Below are 21,027 nucleotides of genomic sequence, written 5' to 3' on the forward strand. Positions count from 1 at the left end.
TTCCTCCTCTATGTCCACATGGCTGGCTATTTCGAGCATACGGTACATGTAAGCCAAACATGCTTCATCACTCTCCTTTTTCGTTTCTTCAAGTTTCTGATGAACTTGCCTACTGTTAACTTTCCTCGAAAATTCTTTCACTAGCCCCCTCTTCAACTCATGCCAAGTCCTGGCATGACACTCGAAGCTCGCAAATATTTTCGCTGATCCCGACCACATGCACGTATCAGCGACTTCCTCGAACGACTCGAACCATCGTTCGACATTTTCACCTTTGTCGCCACTAAACGACTCTAATGCATCTTCGACGTCTCTAAAACTCAGTGTCGAACCAACACATGCCCTTCGACAATATTCATCACGGTCCTGATACACCCTTCGCGTATCTCTCTTGTATCCTCTTGCGTTTTTCTTGTCATCTTCATCATCACTTTCGCCGTCGCTTTCTTCTTCCGACGATATGTCGTTACCATCCATGGCCGTTTGTAGCCGTGCGCGTAATTCTACTTTTCTTCCCGTCGTTTATAAACCCAAACTAGCGAGGCGCTCCTTCAACTCCTTCGTATTCATTTTCTCAACATCTTCATCTTCGTTACAATCACGCTCAGCTCTCTGTACGTATCCTAAATCTCGTTGACCGGTTAGCTCTTCACCGCCCGTCGATCCCTTAGGATACGATTGTCCAGCCCTACACGCCCAATTCAGCCTTGCAATCAGCACTGACCTCGCACCAGATGTAAGGAGGTTCATTCGCGCGAGCTTACTCCTCAGCTCCTCCAGCGTCGAACCCTCTTCACCAGACAATCGTTCGTCCCCGACGTTTGCCATTTTTCACACTACACAAACTTAAACAGTCAACGATATCGTCTTTTATCGCACCGCGTACCCGTAAATTCACAACCAGCTCGAATAGCTCTGTTAAACCGTTTCGTTTTCTGTCTGGTCCAATCCCGGCTGAGCCCCCAAAAATGTGATATCGTGATATAGTATATTTATAAGGAATGGACAATAGAGATGTTAATCGGACAGAAAAATACGATTGTTGTTCAACCTGAACTATTCACACCAAACGTACAGAAAACAGCGCAACTAAATAACTAGATAACGACTCGACTTTTACAAAACGCAATCAACACTCTCTCGGCAACGCCACTCGCAAACACTGCTTCTCCGCTCACACTCTGCTTTTCGAATCTCTCTCTGGCCATTGTCGCATTCTATTGTCTTTTCTAGGCACACAGACATTAAACAAAAGCCGAACAATAAAGAAATCTACAACATCAGTCGCCTAATGAACGCGATAGTAAAGATCGAACCACCGCTCGTGAAAAAAGAAATAGTGCAATGCAAAAGGTGCCAAAGGTACGGTCATACGCAGAAATACTGCAACCATACTTTCCGCTGCGTTAAATGCGCAGGCACTCACTCCACTGAACAGTGCGCCAAATCACCGGAAACCCCAGCGAAATGCATCCACTGCCAAGGGGACCACCCTGCCAACTACAAAGGCTGCCCAGCATATAAAACACTATACACGAACAGGTACCCTAAGCTCAGAGCAAAAGAGGTATCCAACCAAACACCCAGCCCGCCGAAATTCACGACTACCCCAACCCCCTCAACCAACCAAACACCCAGTCCTACCAAATTCATCTCCACCTCAACCTCCTATGCCCAAGCAGTACAAGGCATCCAAAATAACCCGAACAGCCAAAGGAACCTTCCCCAAAACAGTGTCCCCAACCCACCTAACACAGACAACTCCTCAAGGCTTGAAAAGCTAATAGAAAAACAATCGGAGCAAATAAATCACTTGCTATCGCTACTAACACTCATCGTGGAAAAATTAGCACGCCCCGACTCAAAATAAAACCAAGGCGCATAGCACTCTGGAACGCCAACGGTCTAGCGCAACACAAACTTGAACTAGAACTCTTCTTAAAACACCAGCAAATCGACGTAATGCTCGTATCGGAAACCCACTTCACCGACAAGAACTACCTGAAAATAAATGGTTACAAATTTTACCATACCCAACACCCCAGCGGAAAGGCCCACGGTGGCACCGGAATAATAATCAAAGCAAGTATTAAGCACTACGAACTTCCATCATTCCAGAAAGACTACCTCCAAGCAACAAACGTAGCAATAGAAGACTGTCATGGCTCAATCACCACCTCAGCAGTATACTGCCCTCCCAGACACTCCATCGCCAAAGAAGACTTTGATAACTTCCTGGACACCCTGGGCAATAGATTCATAGTTGGAGGAGACTATAACGCCAAGCACATCCAATGGGGCAGCAGACTGGTTACAGCAAGAGGCAAAAACCTCTTAAACAGCATAATAAACAACAACCTCAACTACCTCACCACATACGAACCCACATACTGGCCCACTGACACCAACAAAATACCCGACCTTCTCGACTTCTTCGTAACTAAAAATATCCCATCAAGACACGTCCAGATCAACTCCTCGGCTGATCTCTCCTCTGATCATTCTCCCGTGATAGCAACAGTCAGTTCAACAATCATCGAGAATACACCTAATGGCTCCATTCACAACCAACACACCAACTGGCAGCTCTTCAGAGAAGTCTTTACACACTCAACCTCAGCCTTCACCCCACTAAAAACAAAGGAAGATATCGAAGCAACCACGGAATACTTAAACACGAGCATAATAAACGAGCATATCCCCAATACATACTAAAAAAATAGCAGAAAAACGTAGACTAAGAAGAGTATGGCAGACCCATAGAACACCGGAGGACAAACGCAAACTTAACAACGCAACTAGAAAGCTATCCAGAACCTTAAGAAACTATAAAAACGACTGTTTCCATAAATACCTCGCCAGCTTATCCCCCACAGCCGACGCCAACTACTCACTATGGAAGGCCTCCAGGAAACTCACACGCCCCCCACAAATAATCCCACCTATCCGCCGTCCGCAAGGTGGATGGGCGCGAAGCCCTATAGAAAAAGCCGACCTGTTTGCAAAACACTTGTCAAAAGTATTCAAACCCCATTCCCCCCAAGCCGCCGCGGACGCTACTGAATACCTGCACACCCCCTTCCAAATGTCCCCTCCTATCGAACCCTTCTCCTCTGCAGAGACTATGGAAACAATGAGTCGCCTAAACCCCAAGAAAGCAGCAGGACACGACCTAATAGGCAATAGAGCAATCAAGGAACTTCCCACAAAAGGGATAGCACTCATCACATCGATTTTTAATGCTATCCTTCGCCTGGAACACTATCCTAAGGCTTGGAAAATCTCATCCCTAAACCCGGTAAACCGATATACGAAACCTGCTCCTATCGCCCAATCAGTCTTTTACCTACCCTGTCCAAACTATTCGAGAAGATGCTCACGAACCGACTCCTTCCAATCCTAGAGAACTTGAAAACACTCCCAGATCACCAATTCGGCTTCCGAAAACATCATTCTACAGTAGAGCAAATCCACCGCTTAACTCATACGATCAGCCAAACACTCGAAAAGAAAAAATATTGCTCAGCGGTTTTCCTAGACATCCAACAGGCATTCGATAAAGTATGGCATGAAGGGCTACTATACAAACTTAGAAAGATCCTACCCCACCCCTACTACTCCATCCTAAAATCTTACCTAACCAATAGACAATTCATGGTTAAATGCCTAGACGCCACTTCCGCAACATTCCCAATAGAAGCCGGCATACCCCAAGGTAGTGTCCTCGGACCCCTACTGTACTCCATCTACACTGCCAACCTACCTATATCAAACGATATAACAATAGCGACATTTGCAGACGACACAGCGCTATTAGCTACCCACGCAGACTCGGTAATAGCCTCATCCACTCTCCAGCGAAGTCTCGACTCCATGGAAAAGTGGTTTCACAAATGGGGCTTCAAAGTCAACGAAAAGAAATCCTCACATTTAACCTTCACGCTCCGAAAACAAACCTGCCGCCAGGTCACCATCAACAATGCAACAGTTCCTAGCAGGGACACAGTCCCATACCTGGGCATGACCCTGGACAGGAGACTGACGTGGAAGACACACATCTCAGATAAAACGAAGCAACTAAAGGACAAACTAAAAAAACTCTATTGGCTCACGGGCCGACGCTCCAAACTAAACATACAGAATAAAATTACCCTCTACAAGACCGTAATAAAACCTGTCTGGACCTACGGAATCCAACTATGGGGAACAGCAAGTAACTCCAACATTGAAATACTCCAACGCTTTCTATCGAAAACGCTAAGATCCCTAATTGACGCACCTTGGTATGTAACCAATGAAACAATACACCGCGACCTCAAGATACCCACCGTCAAAGAGGAAATAGCAAAATATAGCGACAGATATAGCAAAAGAATCAACAAACACCGAAACCCCCTAATCACTGGACTACTCGATACGACGGACCAGATTCGCAGGCTGAAGAGGCACTACCCGCTAGACCTAAACGTTAGATTCATTTAATTATCCAAATTAAGCATATGCACTAACTTATAATACTTATAAATTATACCTATCTATAATAAGTATTAACTTATTGTAAATAAACAGCCATGTCACTGCGCCACGCCAGAAAAATTACTGAAAATTCTCAACGCGAGAATTGATTGTAATTTCAACAAATAAATAAAAAAATTTCTAGGCACACGTGTTCTGCAGACGCTCGTAGCCAGGGTCACGTAGGTCTTTTCTACGAAACTATGCACTTGAAAAGACCGATGACACATTGATGGACCCGACGGCGCCTCGGCTCTCGCGGCATTGTTCATGGTTCGCCCGATATCTCTTAGGCTTTTCGTCCACGATACTACATATATCGTATATATATATATATATATATATATATTGTAGTGTATATTGTATATTGTATGTATAGTATATACATACATAGTATATACATAGTATATACATATATATATATAATTATATATATATACTAATATATACTATATATAGTATAGATATATACTACTATATATACTATACTATATATACTATACTATATATACTATATGCTATACTATAGTATATAGTAGTATATATATAGTATATATAGTATATATATAGTATATATAGTATATATAGTATATATAGTATATATATATAGTATATATATATGTATATACTATGTATATACTATGTATATATATATATAGTATGTATATATATAGTATATAAAACAACATACTATAGTATATCTACTTATAATATAATAAAATAGGATTACATATTTGAATCACCTACACTGCCTCACAAAAGTATTTCAACACTTATCATGTTGTTTTGTTTCTATATTATGTGTGTCATATTGAATATTTTGAAATTTCATTAACACTATAATGGGCAGATTACGGATATTTACGCAAATCCATACTTTGAGAACGTAATAAAAGAATATAAGGTAAATAGAGATTGGTTTCTCCGACAAAATATTATATTATATAGCTTTAGATACTTTTTACTATATGTGTATTCGGCAAATTTTTACACCTTGACACTTTCTATAAGTAAATAAATATTCGCGGTCTAATCGCGATTATCACGATTACACTATTATTACAACCAATTTGAACATGTAGAATTTCAACATTGAAAGTTACGAGATATTTATCACAAACAAATATTTGACAAAAATTTAGAATACAGCATGAATATCTATCTTGAATATACATATATAGGTCAAATATCACACATGATCCTGCTAAATAATGCAGTTTATTAAAATAATTGATTGTTTAAACACCTTTGTGATCTCTGCTAAATACGTACCTATATTGAGTATCATAATGCAAATTATATGTATATAATACTCAATATAAGTAACTGCCGCATCGCTACGACTTTTCAAACACTTCTAATAATCTGGGAAAAAAATGTTAGATACTTATCTAAAACCGTTAGGTTTTAGATTGTTATATTTATTTATTATTTTCGTTTCAATGTAAATTCTGATCTTTAAATGTGAATTCTGTGAAGAGTCTTATTGTATCTCAATTGCTTTCCTTGTCCCTTATTCTTACATTACAAAATCAGGTAAAACTGGTCAAGTTGTAGAAAGTTATCGTCAATTTTTAAGTACAGGATGGAGGAAAATGCTTAAACATTAAAAATGAAAGTTAGCCAACGAAATAGAAAAAGAAGCTCAATGTCTGTAAGAATGTGAACTATTTCATTGTATTGTAAAAAAAAATTACATTGTACTTATATTTCAGATGACCGTCTTCTCCTTATTGTGATAAATTTAAAATCCTTCTGCAACAACCAAACCGCCCTGTGTTCTCTCCTAATTATAATTCTAGTAACAGCTCATAGGTGGCGAGCGACATTTGACTATGTAGTAAGCGTATATGTTACACTGTTGCCATTTTCATATGATATATTCTCGCGAGCGTGGGTTCCGAGTTAAGTGGATAATCCGCACGTATTAGAGGATGTTATTTCATGCGACCCATAGTCACGATAACATTGCGTCGTGAACAATAATTGCTCTGTTCGAGCAATCTTTCATAACTTTAAGTTGTACGAGTATTCAGTATTTAGTATTTAGTAAAAAATAATACAAACTCGATTAAGTCCTTAACACTACACTGAGAAAATGTTATTTGTAAAAAAGTCCACAATAAATAATAAATGTTTATAAAAATCACAAAAATTCACTTTCAATACATGTCAGATTGAAATATGTAATTTTTTTAATTTTTATACAAAACGATTTCAAATGAAAATTCGTAGACAATTTTTGTAATTTTCACGTTTATGGAAATCACAAAATTCACTTTCAATTTATTATACAATAAAATATCGAATTTTTTCATTTACACAAAATAAAAACTTATAAACAAGAATTTATATATAATGCTCATAATAACTTATGTTTATAAAAAGTCACGAAAATTCGATTGTAACCGAAAATTTACACAGAATCTTTTTATAATTGTGATGTTTGTAAAAATTACGAAAATTAACTTGCAATTCATTTTAAAACCAAATATCCAACTTCTTCAGCTACGGAAGACAAAAATAGAAAATTTGCTTAGAATGTTCCTAATTTTTAGAATGTTGTCTGTATATATAGTAATATAAAACTACATTTCGGAGGTTTGGTGAATGCAGTAGAATTTGATTATTGTGACACCAACGTTCGGATAATTGAATTTTTCTCATAATCCAATAACTTTTTTTGATAAAACTATCACTATACTAATATATGTATATTCTAATACGTATACATGGATTGTGAGTTGTTAAAAAAAAAATTGTGCTTATACTAGCATATATACATTCAATATGTACATTTAAATATACGTAAAGTTAGGAGAAGTTCATCTACACGTAAAGAAACTACACAACATTTATTATAGGTTACAATTTAGTACAAATATTACGTAATTGGAGTATTTGAACATCGTGTTTTAGAGTACATAATTTACAAACATGTATTTAGTCAAAGTCCTAAATATAAATAGATGATCTCCAATATGCCTCTAACAGGATTTGACAGCAAATAGAAACGAAAATTTAACGTGTATCTATATTTATATTTAAGAATCATGAGGAGGAAATCGGAAACAAGCAAGCCTGAGTGGAAAATTATTGTCAAACTGCATAAAGAAGAAAAATTATGACTCTTCTAAATAGAGGTAAATCAGATAGACAGTACACAACATAACAGAAAAGTATTTACAACAGTCATAGAAATATTGTAAACGTATTTACACAATTGGACATTCTAGACGTTGAAGGTAATTACCAAGAGTAGAAAATACAGCTTTTTGTAGGATAATAATAAATGATAAAAATCCATTTATGTAATAAACTTTAACAAGGAGATGCCCGTATGATTATGTCAAAGAGTTTATGGGAAAACAGTATCCGTAGTACAGTTTCACGAAAGGAACCGTAACTAGCAAGAAAGACTTAAAAATACCAACGGTCAAAGAAGAAATCGGTACGTACGCAGAAAAATACAAGGAAAGGACGGCAACACATCCAAACCAGCTGGCTGCTGAAGCGAGCAAAACCCTCATAGAAAAAAGACTAAAAAGGAAACACCCCACTGACCTCACTAAAGAAATAAAATAGTCAAACTCGAAGATGGTATCCCGCTGGGGGTAGTCATCCACATGTTATTTAGCAATTAAGTTAGAAAAATTTACTGATGTCCAGCTGGACAAATTGTAAAGTACAAATTAAATAAAAAAAAGGGAAAAAATTAGCAAGGAAGACAAACTGCCGTTCGATTTGCATGATTTCATTACTCACTGTACGCATACACTACATTGATACACTCTATTATACACAGACTACACTTATTTAAACGAAAGATTGTAATATTCCTTTTGAATATCTCCAAAGTATGTGTGGTGTTCAAAAATTCTTTAAAACTCTCGATTATTCGTGGAAAGTGACAGAAATGTATATCTATCACGACTACAAACGACACAATCGACGGATGTGGTCGTGACACTCATCACGCACGCGATACCGAAAGAAAAACATGAAGCACGACGTGATTGCCAAAGCCACGTGGTCGAGTTGTCTTCAGATGGTTTGACAGATTGGCTTCAAATGAAACAATTAATTATCGAAACGTCAATTAATGAAAAATTTAGGCGTGGTCCCAAATGAGAAAGATTGAGAAATGAGAATAGAGAATGCACAGATACATTGATACATTTAAATTTAAACATTTTTACTCTCACTTAATATATATTAAAACTATTATAGAATTAGGAAGTATAATTTTATTTTACTTATATTATGTAATAATTAGTGTTTATTTTAATGTTTATAATGTTATGTTATATATTATATGTGATATAAAATTGTCCGAAATATATATAAATCATACGAAACAAAATTATTTTGTTATTATTATTAAAGAATGTGTTCACGACTAGTTCGAATAATCAAGGATTCTCCTACAATATGAAAACTCGACACTCCGTAAATCCACACGAAATAACGATTTACCGTCACTTCGCCTTCAGTCGAGTCGATCAAGCACTCCACCACGTCTGTCCCCTCGAACCACACAGCTTGTTATGCTTTGTGACGTACTCTCACGTTGTGATAACGGACTTGAACGGAAAGAACCACTGTATTCTTGCTTCAATGAGGTTATTGCTTTTTTCCTGGGGAGTAACCTCGCGAGCGAGAAGACAAGAGTGAAAAGATTCACCAGGCGAAATATTCATAATGGTGTAGCATTGGATAGATAGGTACATGACAATATACTGTGCTTCATGAAATTATTTATTTGAACCAATTGTATATACTTCGGGTATATCGTTTGTAACTTGAAAATATGTAAAATACAATATTCAAAATCCAAATTATTTATTACTCTATTAGAAAGTTATCTAAAATAAAAAATTATTAAGAAATAATTTATTTGATCTTAACTAAGGACTAAAACAATACTGTTCAATAAATTTGAACTTTTTTTCGATTTTGAAACCTTCAGTACGTGATTCTCGTATACTTTTGTGAGCTAAACACAAATCTGCAACACATCTTTTTCTTGAAATCTACAGTTTTCGAAAAAATCAATTTTTAAAAAAATTTCAAATTTTCAACTTTGGAGATATGTTGCGCTTGTAGAGTAGAAGCAATGCAATTGCATTTGGGACGAAAAAATGATGTAAACTTTACTAAAACGCGCCATTTTTTGCTTACATTTCTCAATTTATTCCAAAAGCTCTAGCAGAAAATTTAACCATAACACGCCATAGAGTACATATTTTCGTTACGAAAAGTATCAAGCAAAACTAGAAAATCATGTTTTGTTTCCAATATAAAAGAGTAGCAGTTTGACGAAACACATGGCAACGGCAGTGGTATTCGTGTTAGCGGATGTCTCGCCCGTCGTTCGGCCTAATGGAATTGATAAACGCGCACGGTCCTTAACCGCCAAAATTGAGTACCATTGCCGCCGCCACATGTTTTGTCAAACTTCTTCGTTTTTACACTTTTACGTTGAAATCAAAACATGATTTTCTAGTTTTTCTTGATGCTTTCTTGAACCAAAGTATCTTATCTATCACGAGCTAGTGTTGGGTGCGTATTAGGCGCCCTTTTGTTCCACAGAATTTTTTCGTCCCAACCGCAACTCGGCAACTGCTACTCTAACAGCACAAAACATACAAAACAGCACAACACAAGTTGAAAATTTGCAATTTTTTTCAAAATTGATTTTTTCGAAAACTTTCGGTTCTAGGAAAAAAACGGTTTGCCCATTCGTGTTTAGCCCGCAGGTCTACAAGAATCATCTATTGAAGCTTAGAAAATTAGGGACGTGTTGAATAGTGCAATTAGTTATTTTTGAAATTCTTACTGGAAAGGTTCCTGAAAGAAGGTAAAGTTTTTATTAGATGGAAGATAGTGATCACTAAATCTTAAAAAAGCTTCTCAACAAATTAAATAAGTAGGTACAAATTAATAATTTTTAAATACTCTGGTTACAAATAACCATTATAAATAGTCAAAGTTTATTTGCTTGCCACTAACTATTGTCGATGACAGAATATTTTTTTGATAATTTTTGGCCGTCGTTGATTTATATAAGCATTACTGACCTCGAAATAATTAATACCTTGAAAGTAAGACAATTCATTTTTAATACGTTTCCAATATTTCTATATTCCTATATTTGAAAACGCCATTCGCCTAATTTTTCACATTGTTTTTAAGGAAACTAACTTCCAAGTACTTTTTAATTTGGATTATAATTGTTATGATCCCAGATTTAAGCACTTCCCATAAAAAGTTTTATGAATATATGTATTATGAAATTTAAAACAATTTTACATGACTAATACATAATGACTTTTACATACTAATATAGTCATGAAAGTTTTTTATACAGTCACAAACATTTTGCTCCTTTACATAGAGTTGTTTACTTAAATATAAAATGTTATGGTGAGGACCTTAGCTCTACAATATTTCTTAGCCATTTTAAGACATTATTATTCATTCATTCGTTCGTTCGTTCATTCATTCATTCATTCATTCATACACAATTCATTCGTTTTCGCATTTATTAAGATAAAAGAAGTAAAAATATAAAATATAACGTTACAAAAACTACATATACATATCATATCAATATGAAATTATAAAAGTAATAAGCTTAATATGTATTATGTATTATATTAATATCTATAGCCCCGCTCCTCCCTAAGTAAGCCTCAATAATGTGCTTACAATCTCCTTAGTACTGAAAAAATTAAAGATTTTATAACGTCTAACGTAATTTTATCTTAAGAATTTTGTGAATTAAGCATTTTAATTTTTATAACTTTCCTACGAAATAAATTATTAATAATGATATTGATATGCAAGTATTAATAATTTTGTGGCGAAGTGCATTTTTAGTCTTTGATAAATAAGGCAAGCTTCCATAACTGACTATCATGTATTCATATAATGACTTGTGAAAGCATTTGAGCATTTGCTATAGAAGCTTTTATGGATATATGAAATATTATAAATAGGTACAACCAAAGAAATATGATCTAAACATCGAGATTTATATCATTCTCCTACTTTGGGTAATTTATAGATGTTTATATATATGTAGACTCCCATATGTAGATTTCCCATAGATGCATAAAAATTCGCAGTCTACTGATAGTATTTCACAATATTTTGTGTCAAAGACATAACATACCCGTAAAAGGCTTTTTATAAATCTTCAAATACATACTTTCATAAGTCACTTTATACCTGCATGGCTAATGAGTACGCTTGAATAGCGAGACGTATAGAGCTCGATCGCTTTTTTTTTATTTATACATTTCTTTCAACTATTATTGTTATATTTGACTTCTTCATAGAACTTTTTATTACATTTACAAATACATTGTTAGATCTAATAAATTAGTGCTACACATATGAGATTTTACTGAATCCTTAGAGCTATAATTCTTTCATTGTATTAGTCTTGCATCTTGGTTCTTCGTCAGGATACTTATCTTTTAGTTATATTCGAATCCTGTATGATTTTTTATTGTAATTTATTTTAATATCATACATACTTGCTTGATTGCGGAAGTTTGTATTTTCAGTTTTTTTCGGTAATACTCTAGACTGTTAGGCCTTTTTTCACAACTTTAATTAATATCGTGGATGATAATTCAACTGTTTGGTTGTCCTAAAACTTGATAGAGTTACATATTCTTTGAATCTTCCATTTAATTTTCTTTGCTTTCTATTAAATCTTTCTTGATATTATAATTACATATTCCTTCATCTAAACGTATCTAAAGCATTTAAGAATTTTACAAATAAAATAATAACATTTTCGTAACAAAGAATATACAATAAATATATTGTAATACAGAAATATAATCTTTTTCTGGAGGTCCAAATTACGTCAATAAAGAAGGGACAAGAAGGAGAAAAAACGATAGTAATAGAGAAATAAAAACTGATATTTTTAGCTAGCTTAAGTAACTATCTAACTGAATAACTGACTAACTAACTTAACTAGAAATATTTCTCAATATTGAACAAATATATTACTTTCATATGGAACCAATCTTATTTCAATAGAAATTTTCCACAGAATTAAAGGATCGCTAAGTTTTGACCCAAAAACTGTCGATATTTGAACTGATGTAATTTCATGAAAAAAAATCCTACCTTGGTTTATTTCAAAGGGCAAAATTTCTACTTTCACACTGTTAAACTTAGTTTTCTCAAAATGGTCTTTTCTGTTGCAAAACGAAGTAGAATCAAGTTACTTTTTTCCATATGTTTCTTTATTTTCGTAATTCTATAGTATTGTCCTGTTGCCCTATAGTATGCCCTATTGATGTCATAATATAGAATACTTTTTTCTTTTTTTTTTTTTTTGCGCGTGGAGAAATCCTCATGGACTGCTAATAATCGGTAACAGCAGAGTAGTGTCGGACCCGTTCCGACTAAAACTCCACGATGACCATCCTACGCGTATGACAGGAGCGCTCCAGGAACGTCTTATGAATTATCTTCTGTTGCGAATTATCTTTCCCGCGCAGTTCGCTGTGGAGTGCCGAAGCGTGCAGACGTGTCTCTAGTGCCCAGCGTAGTTCGAAAACAACACGTGTCGCCCAACCGTCGAAAGAGAACACAGCTAAGTGTCCCTTACCCTTTAGGGAGAAGAAAATCCCACGCACCTAACCCCAACCCGAATACTAGCCTCACAGCCTCACGACTAGTTGTTCATTCCGAATTAACTAGCTCGATGATGGCCCAGCAACCGCGACCAGGCTCTCCGGAGCAGACTCGCAGCTACCACGTGCTACCCCCCCGTGGCAGAAGTGTAGCAGAACTCTCCGCACTAACGACGCTAACATTACAAAGAAAAGGAAAATAGAAACAGCAACGCAAATAAACACACACAACAGGTTCGCCGTATTGGAATCCTCAAACGACGCCATGGAAATCGTAGAACCGCCACCAAACCAACACTCACAGAGAATCCCCCCTCCCCCACCAATATTTGTGGACGACGTCATCGACATACAGACAATGATCAAGTCCCTAGAGAGAGATATCTGCAAGGAGGAATATAACCTTAAGATAAGTAACAATAAAGTAAAAATACTGCCGACGAACCCAGAAGCTTACAGAAAACTCACCAAGACACTCAGGACCCTGAACGCCAACTTCCACACCTACCAACTCAAACAGGAAAGGCCTTTCCGGGTGGTCCTACGAAACATACACCACTCAGCAGACATAGACAAACTCAAATACGAACTCTCAAAACTCGGCCACGAAGTCATCAACGTAAGTAATATAAGGCATAGAGTCTCGAAAGACCCGTTATCCTTATTCTTCCTAGACATTAAACAAAAGCCGAACAATAAAGAAATCTACAACATCAGTCACCTAATGAACGCGATAGTAAAGATCGAACCACCGCTCGTGAAAAAAGAAATAGTGCAGTGCAAAAGGTGCCAAAGGTACGGTCATACGCAGAAATACTGCAACCATACTTTCCGCTGCGTTAAATGCGCAGGCACTCACTCCACTGATCAGTGCGCCAAATCACCGGAAACCCCAGCGAAATGCATCCACTGCCAAGGGGACCACCCTGCCAACTACAAAGGCTGCCCAGCATATAACATACTATACACGAACAGGTACCCTAAGCTCAGAGCAAAAGAGGTATCCAACCAAACACCCAGCCCGCCGAAATTCACGACTACCCCAACCCCCTCAACCAACCAAACACCCAGTCCTACCAAATTCATCTCCACCTCAACCTCCTATGCCCAAGCAGTACAAGGCATCCAAAATAACCCGAACAGCCAAAGGAACCTTCCCCAAAACAGTGTCCCCAACCCACCTAACACAGACAACTCCTCAAGGCTTGAAAAGCTAATAGAAAAACAATCGGAGCAAATAAATCACTTGCTATCGCTACTAACACTCATCGTGGAAAAATTAGCACGCCCCGACTCAAAATAAAACCAAGGCGCATAGCACTCTGGAACGCCAACGGTCTAGCGCAACACAAACTTGAACTAGAACTCTTCTTAAAACACCAGCAAATCGACGTAATGCTCGTATCGGAAACCCACTTCACCGACAAGAACTACCTGAAAATAAATGGTTACAAATTTTACCATACCCAACACCCCAGCGGAAAGGCCCACGGTGGCACCGGAATAATAATCAAAGCAAGTATTAAGCACTACGAACTTCCATCATTCCAGAAAGACTACCTCCAAGCAACAAACGTAGCAATAGAAGACTGTCATGGCTCAATCACCACCTCAGCAGTATACTGCCCTCCCAGACACTCCATCGCCAAAGAAGACTTTGATAACTTCCTGGACACCCTGGGCAATAGATTCATAGTTGGAGGAGACTATAACGCCAAGCACATCCAATGGGGCAGCAGACTGGTTACAGCAAGAGGCAAAAACCTCTTAAACAGCATAATAAACAACAACCTCAACTACCTCACCACATACGAACCCACATACTGGCCCACTAACACCAACAAAATACCCGACCTTCTCGACTTCTTCGTAACTAAAAATATCCCATCAAGACACGTCCAGATCAACTCCTCGGCTGATCTCTCCTCTGATCATTCTCCCGTGATAGCAACAGTCAGTTCAACAATCATCGAGAATATACCTAATGGCTCCATTCACAACCAACACACCAACTGGCAGCTCTTCAGAGAAGTCTTTACACACTCAACCTCAGCCTTCACCCCACTAAAAACAAAGGAAGATATCGAAGCAGCCACGGAATACTTAAACACGAGCATAATAAACGCAATCCGCCTCTCCACACCGACAAAGCCATCTAACAGCAAACAAGAATATCCCCAATACATACTAAAAAAAATAGCAGAAAAACGTAGACTAAGAAGAGTATGGCAGACCCATAGAACACCGGAGGACAAACGCAAACTTAACAACGCAACTAGAAAGCTATCCAGAACCTTAAGAAACTATAAAAACGACTGTTTCCATAAATACCTCGCCAGCTTATCCCCCACAGCCGACACCAACTACTCACTATGGAAGGCCTCCAGGAAACTCACACGCCCCCCACAAATAATCCCACCTATCCGCCGTCCGCAAGGTGGATGGGCGCGAAGCCCTATAGAAAAAGCCGACCTGTTTGCAAAACACTTGTCAAAAGTATTCAAACCCCATTCCCCCCAAGCCGCCGCGGACGCTACTGAATACCTGCACACCCCCTTCCAAATGTCCCCTCCTATCGAACCCTTCTCCTCTGCAGAGACTATGGAAACAATGAGTCGCCTAAACCCCAAGAAAGCAGCAGGACACGACCTAATAGGCAATAGAGCAATCAAGGAACTTCCCACAAAAGGGATAGCACTCATCACATCGATTTTTAATGCTATCCTTCGCCTGGAACACTATCCTAAGGCTTGGAAAATCTCATTACCCTCAAAACCCGGTAAACCGATATACGAAACCTGCTCCTATCGCCCAATCAGTCTTTTACCTACCCTGTCCAAACTATTCGAGAAGATGCTCACGAACCGACTCCTTCCAATCCTAGAGAACTTGAAAACACTCCCAGATCACCAATTCGGCTTCCGAAAACATCATTCTACAGTAGAGCAAATCCACCGCTTAACTCATACGATCAGCCAAACACTCGAAAAGAAAAAATATTGCTCAGCGGTTATCCTAGACATCCAACAGGCATTCGATAAAGTATGGCATGAAGGGCTACTATACAAACTTAGAAAGATCCTACCCCACCCCTACTACTCCATCCTAAAATCTTACCTAACCAATAGACAATTCATGGTTAAATGCCTAGACGCCACTTCCGCAACATTCCCAATAGAAGCCGGCATACCCCAAGGTAGTGTCCTCGGACCCCTACTGTACTCCATCTACACTGCCAACCTACCTATATCAAACGATATAACAATAGCGACATTTGCAGACGACACAGCGCTATTAGCTACCCACGCAGACTCGGTAATAGCCTCATCCACTCTCCAGCGAAGTCTCGACTCCATGGAAAAGTGGTTTCACAAATGGGGCTTCAAAGTCAACGAAAAGAAATCCTCACATTTAACCTTCACGCTCCGAAAACAAACCTGCCCCCAGGTCACCATCAACAATGCAACAGTTCCTAGCAGGGACACAGTCCGATACCTGGGCATGACCCTGGACAGGAGACTAACGTGGAAGACACACATCTCAGATAAAACGAAGCAACTAAAGGACAAACTAAAAAAACTCTATTGGCTCACGGGCCGACGCTCCAAACTAAACATACAGAATAAAATTACCCTCTACAAGACCGTAATAAAACCTGTCTGGACCTACGGAATCCAACTATGGGGAACAGCAAGTAACTCCAACATTGAAATACTCCAACGCTTTCAATCGAAAACGCTAAGATCCCTAATTGACGCACCTTGGTATGTAACCAATGAAACAATACACCGCGACCTCAAGATACCCACCGTCAAAGAGGAAATAGCAAAATATAGCGACAGATATAGCAAAAGAATCAACAAACACCGAAACCCCTAATCACTGGACTACTCGATACGACGGACCAGATTCGCAGGCTGAAGAGGCACTACCCGCTAGACCTAAACGTTAGATTCATTTAATTATCCAAATTAAGCATATGCACTTACTTATAATACTTATAAATTATACCTATCTATAATAAGTATTAACTTATTGTAAATAAACAGCCATGTCACTGCGCCACACCAGAAAAATTACTGAAAATTCTCAACGCGAGAATTGATTGTAATTTCAACTAATAAATAAAAAAAAAAATCTTTCCCGCGTCCTCTTGTTCGAGCCAGTCCTAACAATTCCCTGACTGTTGAATTTGGCTTTGGGGCATTGCCCCTAGCGCTATCCCTTCTTTTAGTTGCGGTCCGTTAGGACGGCGATGAAGCGGCTCTAGGCCGCCTGACCGCCATCCCCCATAATATAGAATACTAACTATAGCAGTAAGTATAACACTAACTATAAACACAAGTATACTGTATACTGTAGTACTATTTACCAAATGTCCAGCTCCAAATGTCCAGACCAAATGTCCAATTACTATACACACACTCAGACACTGCACAACCGGTATGTAAAATGTAAGTAAATGCAAGCAAGATTCGACCATGCAACCTCCTCGATGGTCTGTCTTGAGTTATTCCAATACTAGCGACACATTTTTCATTTAAAGTGGGATAAAACGACAAAAAAATAGCGCATCATTTCTTATAATTTCGTTTTAAATGGGAGACGTTTATAAAACGATTTCAAACCGAATCTCGGAAAGAATTTGTAAAACTCCGTAGAGTCCCCTGAATTTGTAAAATTTGGAAAGGAAGAAAGCAACTTAAATTTCTCACATCGTTTTACGACAAAAAGAGATCTTTAAAAATGTTGGGGGTATGAAAATAGAAGTTTCACCCATTAAAATGAGTCTAGGTAGTCTGTTGTACGATTCTTTTTCGTGGAATTACAGCAATTTAAATATCGACAACATCTTGATCAAAATTTGGCGACCCTTTAATTTTATGGCCTAATGTTTATTCAACATAAAATTATTTTTGTATTAAAAATATCTTCAAAATAGAATTCGAGGGGTTACCACATATATGTATAAATATCTAAATCAAGCTACTCCGAATGTTGATTTTATACATGTTCACAAAAGTCATTGAAATTCACAAAGAACACCGTTTTCTAAATATTGTATGTAATTACAAAAAAATTTTATTCTATATTAAAATATCTTCTATTTATTTAAAACGAAATAAATATATACATAAATTAATTAGAAAGGAACTACGCTTTATATCAGAAATCCAATCCACAATAATCAAATGTACTTCACGTGTTTTCATAAATACTATACACGACTAATCTTTTAAATCACCAATATATAAATATAATAATGATAATGAAAAGAAATAATAATAGGACACATAAAAAATAAATAGAAATAACGATGTATTATGCATAATAGAATCAACAAAAGATAATAGAAACGTCAGTTCATAATTTTTGGAAAAAGAAATTCGAACCGTTTTTGATGCATTTCGTATTTGGTGTAAAAATGTAGTATTTTATTGATGCTGCATTCCATAATAAAATCATTGATAGTCTGACGTATAGATAAAAATTACAGGAAATTCATTTAAACAACATAGAGAGTCAAGAATATAAACATTATGTGTGGATGTATGTGTCTTTTACGCATGTTTAGTAGGAATGACACGTTTAAAGAGGAATGTTTGGACTTGTCGAAAGTTATTTTTTCCAAATTACTGAGTACGGTATGCATTCCGTACAATACAATACATTACAATACAATAGAACCTTATTTATATACCTGCAGATTACGGTCGCGTCGTATCGTTTATACGAACAAGAGTTAATGCTGAGCCTTTGTTATCCGAACTACAATCGAGCGTAATTTCAATTGTATTGGGTCGTCCGGAAAATTCGTTCCGATTCTTAAGGAATTTGGTTGACATGAAAGACAATATTGAAAAGTTTCTCGCCGAAAAACCTGAGAGGTTGTAGAAGGGTGGAATATTCAAGTTGTGTGAAAGATGGAGAAAGGTTGTGGAACAAAATGGCACTTATATAGTCCCATAAATGTATATCAAATCGAAATCGAAATGTAAATTGGAACGAACTTCCCGGGCGGCCCAATACATACATGTACAATCAAATATTCTTATAACGAATATACTAATATATATAATTATTTGTTTTTATCCAAAATACTTTCAGGGATTTAGAGATTTTAATATTTGAAGAAGAATATTACGTATATAATAAGAAGAATTGGAATGAGTGCTTTAGATACATACGTATAGTGAGCCATTATTATAGGAACTACATATTCGACTATTCGAAATGGATTGTCCCCAATCCATACAGATAAACGAGGTTCTACTCGATTCTACTATTGACAAATCGCCCGTTTACGTGTTGACCTTCGATACTGTTTAGTTAACCTTTCCGCCCGTTATCCTATAATTTGTCGTGAAAATTACTGTTTTCGTACGTGGAACATCCATAAGCATCTGGACATTTTGGTCAATTTGCAATAGTATTTGCATTTCAACAAAATGTACAAATTAATGATGAATGATTATTTACAAGCAATATTTATTACCTTCTCATGGAATTGGAATTATGAGATTATAAATTTTAAAAGACGTAGATAAGAACAATATATTTTACTATTTACTATATGTATTTCTATTTCTATTTACTGTTATACATACATTCACATTTAAATATCATTATTTGCATTAATGTCGAACTGTCTGCCATTCGTTATCTTACTTGATCGAATTGTCTACCATTTAAAAAAAATCGATGTGACTTATGGTTCAAAAATGAAAGAACTGGAAAGAAAAAATCTTGGCCACTTAAATATTTCAAGATATAATCTTGATGCTTCGTCAAACATCGAACATATCGTTCCTCGTTCATACATTTCGAACACTAAAGATGTTTATGTGTAAATATTCTTTCAAAAACTATTTTCATTACTTTGATATTATTATTATATTACAAAAGATTTTCAGGTAGTGACACATTCTAATAATCAGAAATGAGACCTATCCACTATCCAATACCGATATTGTAAAAATTAATCTATTTTAGCTTGATACCGAATGAAAATTAATAGGTTCTATAAAAACAACATGTCTTATAAGATCCACAACTTCATAATTTAATTACATGCAGTTCTTCTGCGATACGTTTACATTTCTAATGTACTTACATATACTTACTTGTGATGGCTCGATTCGTTCGAATATCAAAATAGTTATCTAAACCTGTAAGTTTCTGTTCCATGATTCGAAACCAGTTTGTAAAGATCGAATATTTGGCAAGTACAATGAATGAACTATTATTTCTTATGAATAGACTGCGGATTTTCATGCATTTAACTATAGAAAATTAGAACGTGCAAAATTACACAGAATGCGTAATATTTGGTAGATAAAACAATTGATAGAAAGTCGAGGTTCTATATTTAGAACGAACCTTGGGTATTAGATTCGATTCGGATTTATAAGTACCTGTTGAACTTCCCATTACTATCGCTAATCACATGTTTCAGCATATCTTTATCGCTTTAAACGTCCTATACATTGAAACAACACAATATGTATACAATTCCGCAACAAACTTTAGGATAGATGGTCAAAGAGTTAGTTACCAACATCCGGTCGTAGTAATAGCTTTTGATCTCTGAAATGTCCGCTCCTCTGACGGCTATTGTCGTCTTAATGCGACTTCATCAAAGTTGCTCTAGCTCGTTATCCACTGACCTTTGCACACATTATGCTAATTGTAAGTGTTCATTTGAGAATTTCTTTTGGTAGTTTCTCTCGAGAATACTGTCAAATTTTTTTTTATTTAATTTGTACTTTACGATTTGTCCAGCTGGACATTCGGCAAATTTTTCTAGCTTTACTGCTAAATAACATATAGATAGCTACTCCCAGCTATC

The 21,027-nt window shown here is 36.7% G+C and overlaps 1 protein-coding gene across 4 annotated transcripts in view; it reads right to left on the bottom strand.

The window, feature by feature from the left end:
- LOC117238329 (zinc transporter 1) overlaps positions 1-21,027 on the bottom strand; it is a 35,359-nt gene that overhangs the window by 11,878 nt on the left and 2,454 nt on the right. Inside the window, exon 1 of one of the 4 annotated variants that reach the window (XM_033503181.1) lies at positions 8,353-8,374. The exons of 1 other annotated variant lie outside the window; for it this stretch is intronic. The gene's annotated coding sequence lies outside the window, so the exon portion shown is untranslated. Of the gene's footprint in view, positions 1-8,280; positions 8,304-8,352; positions 8,375-8,991; positions 9,134-21,027 lie in introns of those variants that run through there. 2 more of the 4 variants (XM_033503180.1, XM_033503178.1) reach the window with 2 other exon arrangements.

Source organism: Bombus vosnesenskii, unplaced genomic scaffold, assembly GCF_011952255.1.
Source record: "Bombus vosnesenskii isolate JDL3184/JDL3185 unplaced genomic scaffold, Bvos_JDL3184-5_v1.1 scf7180000013449, whole genome shotgun sequence".
Taxonomy (NCBI): domain Eukaryota; kingdom Metazoa; phylum Arthropoda; class Insecta; order Hymenoptera; family Apidae; genus Bombus; species Bombus vosnesenskii.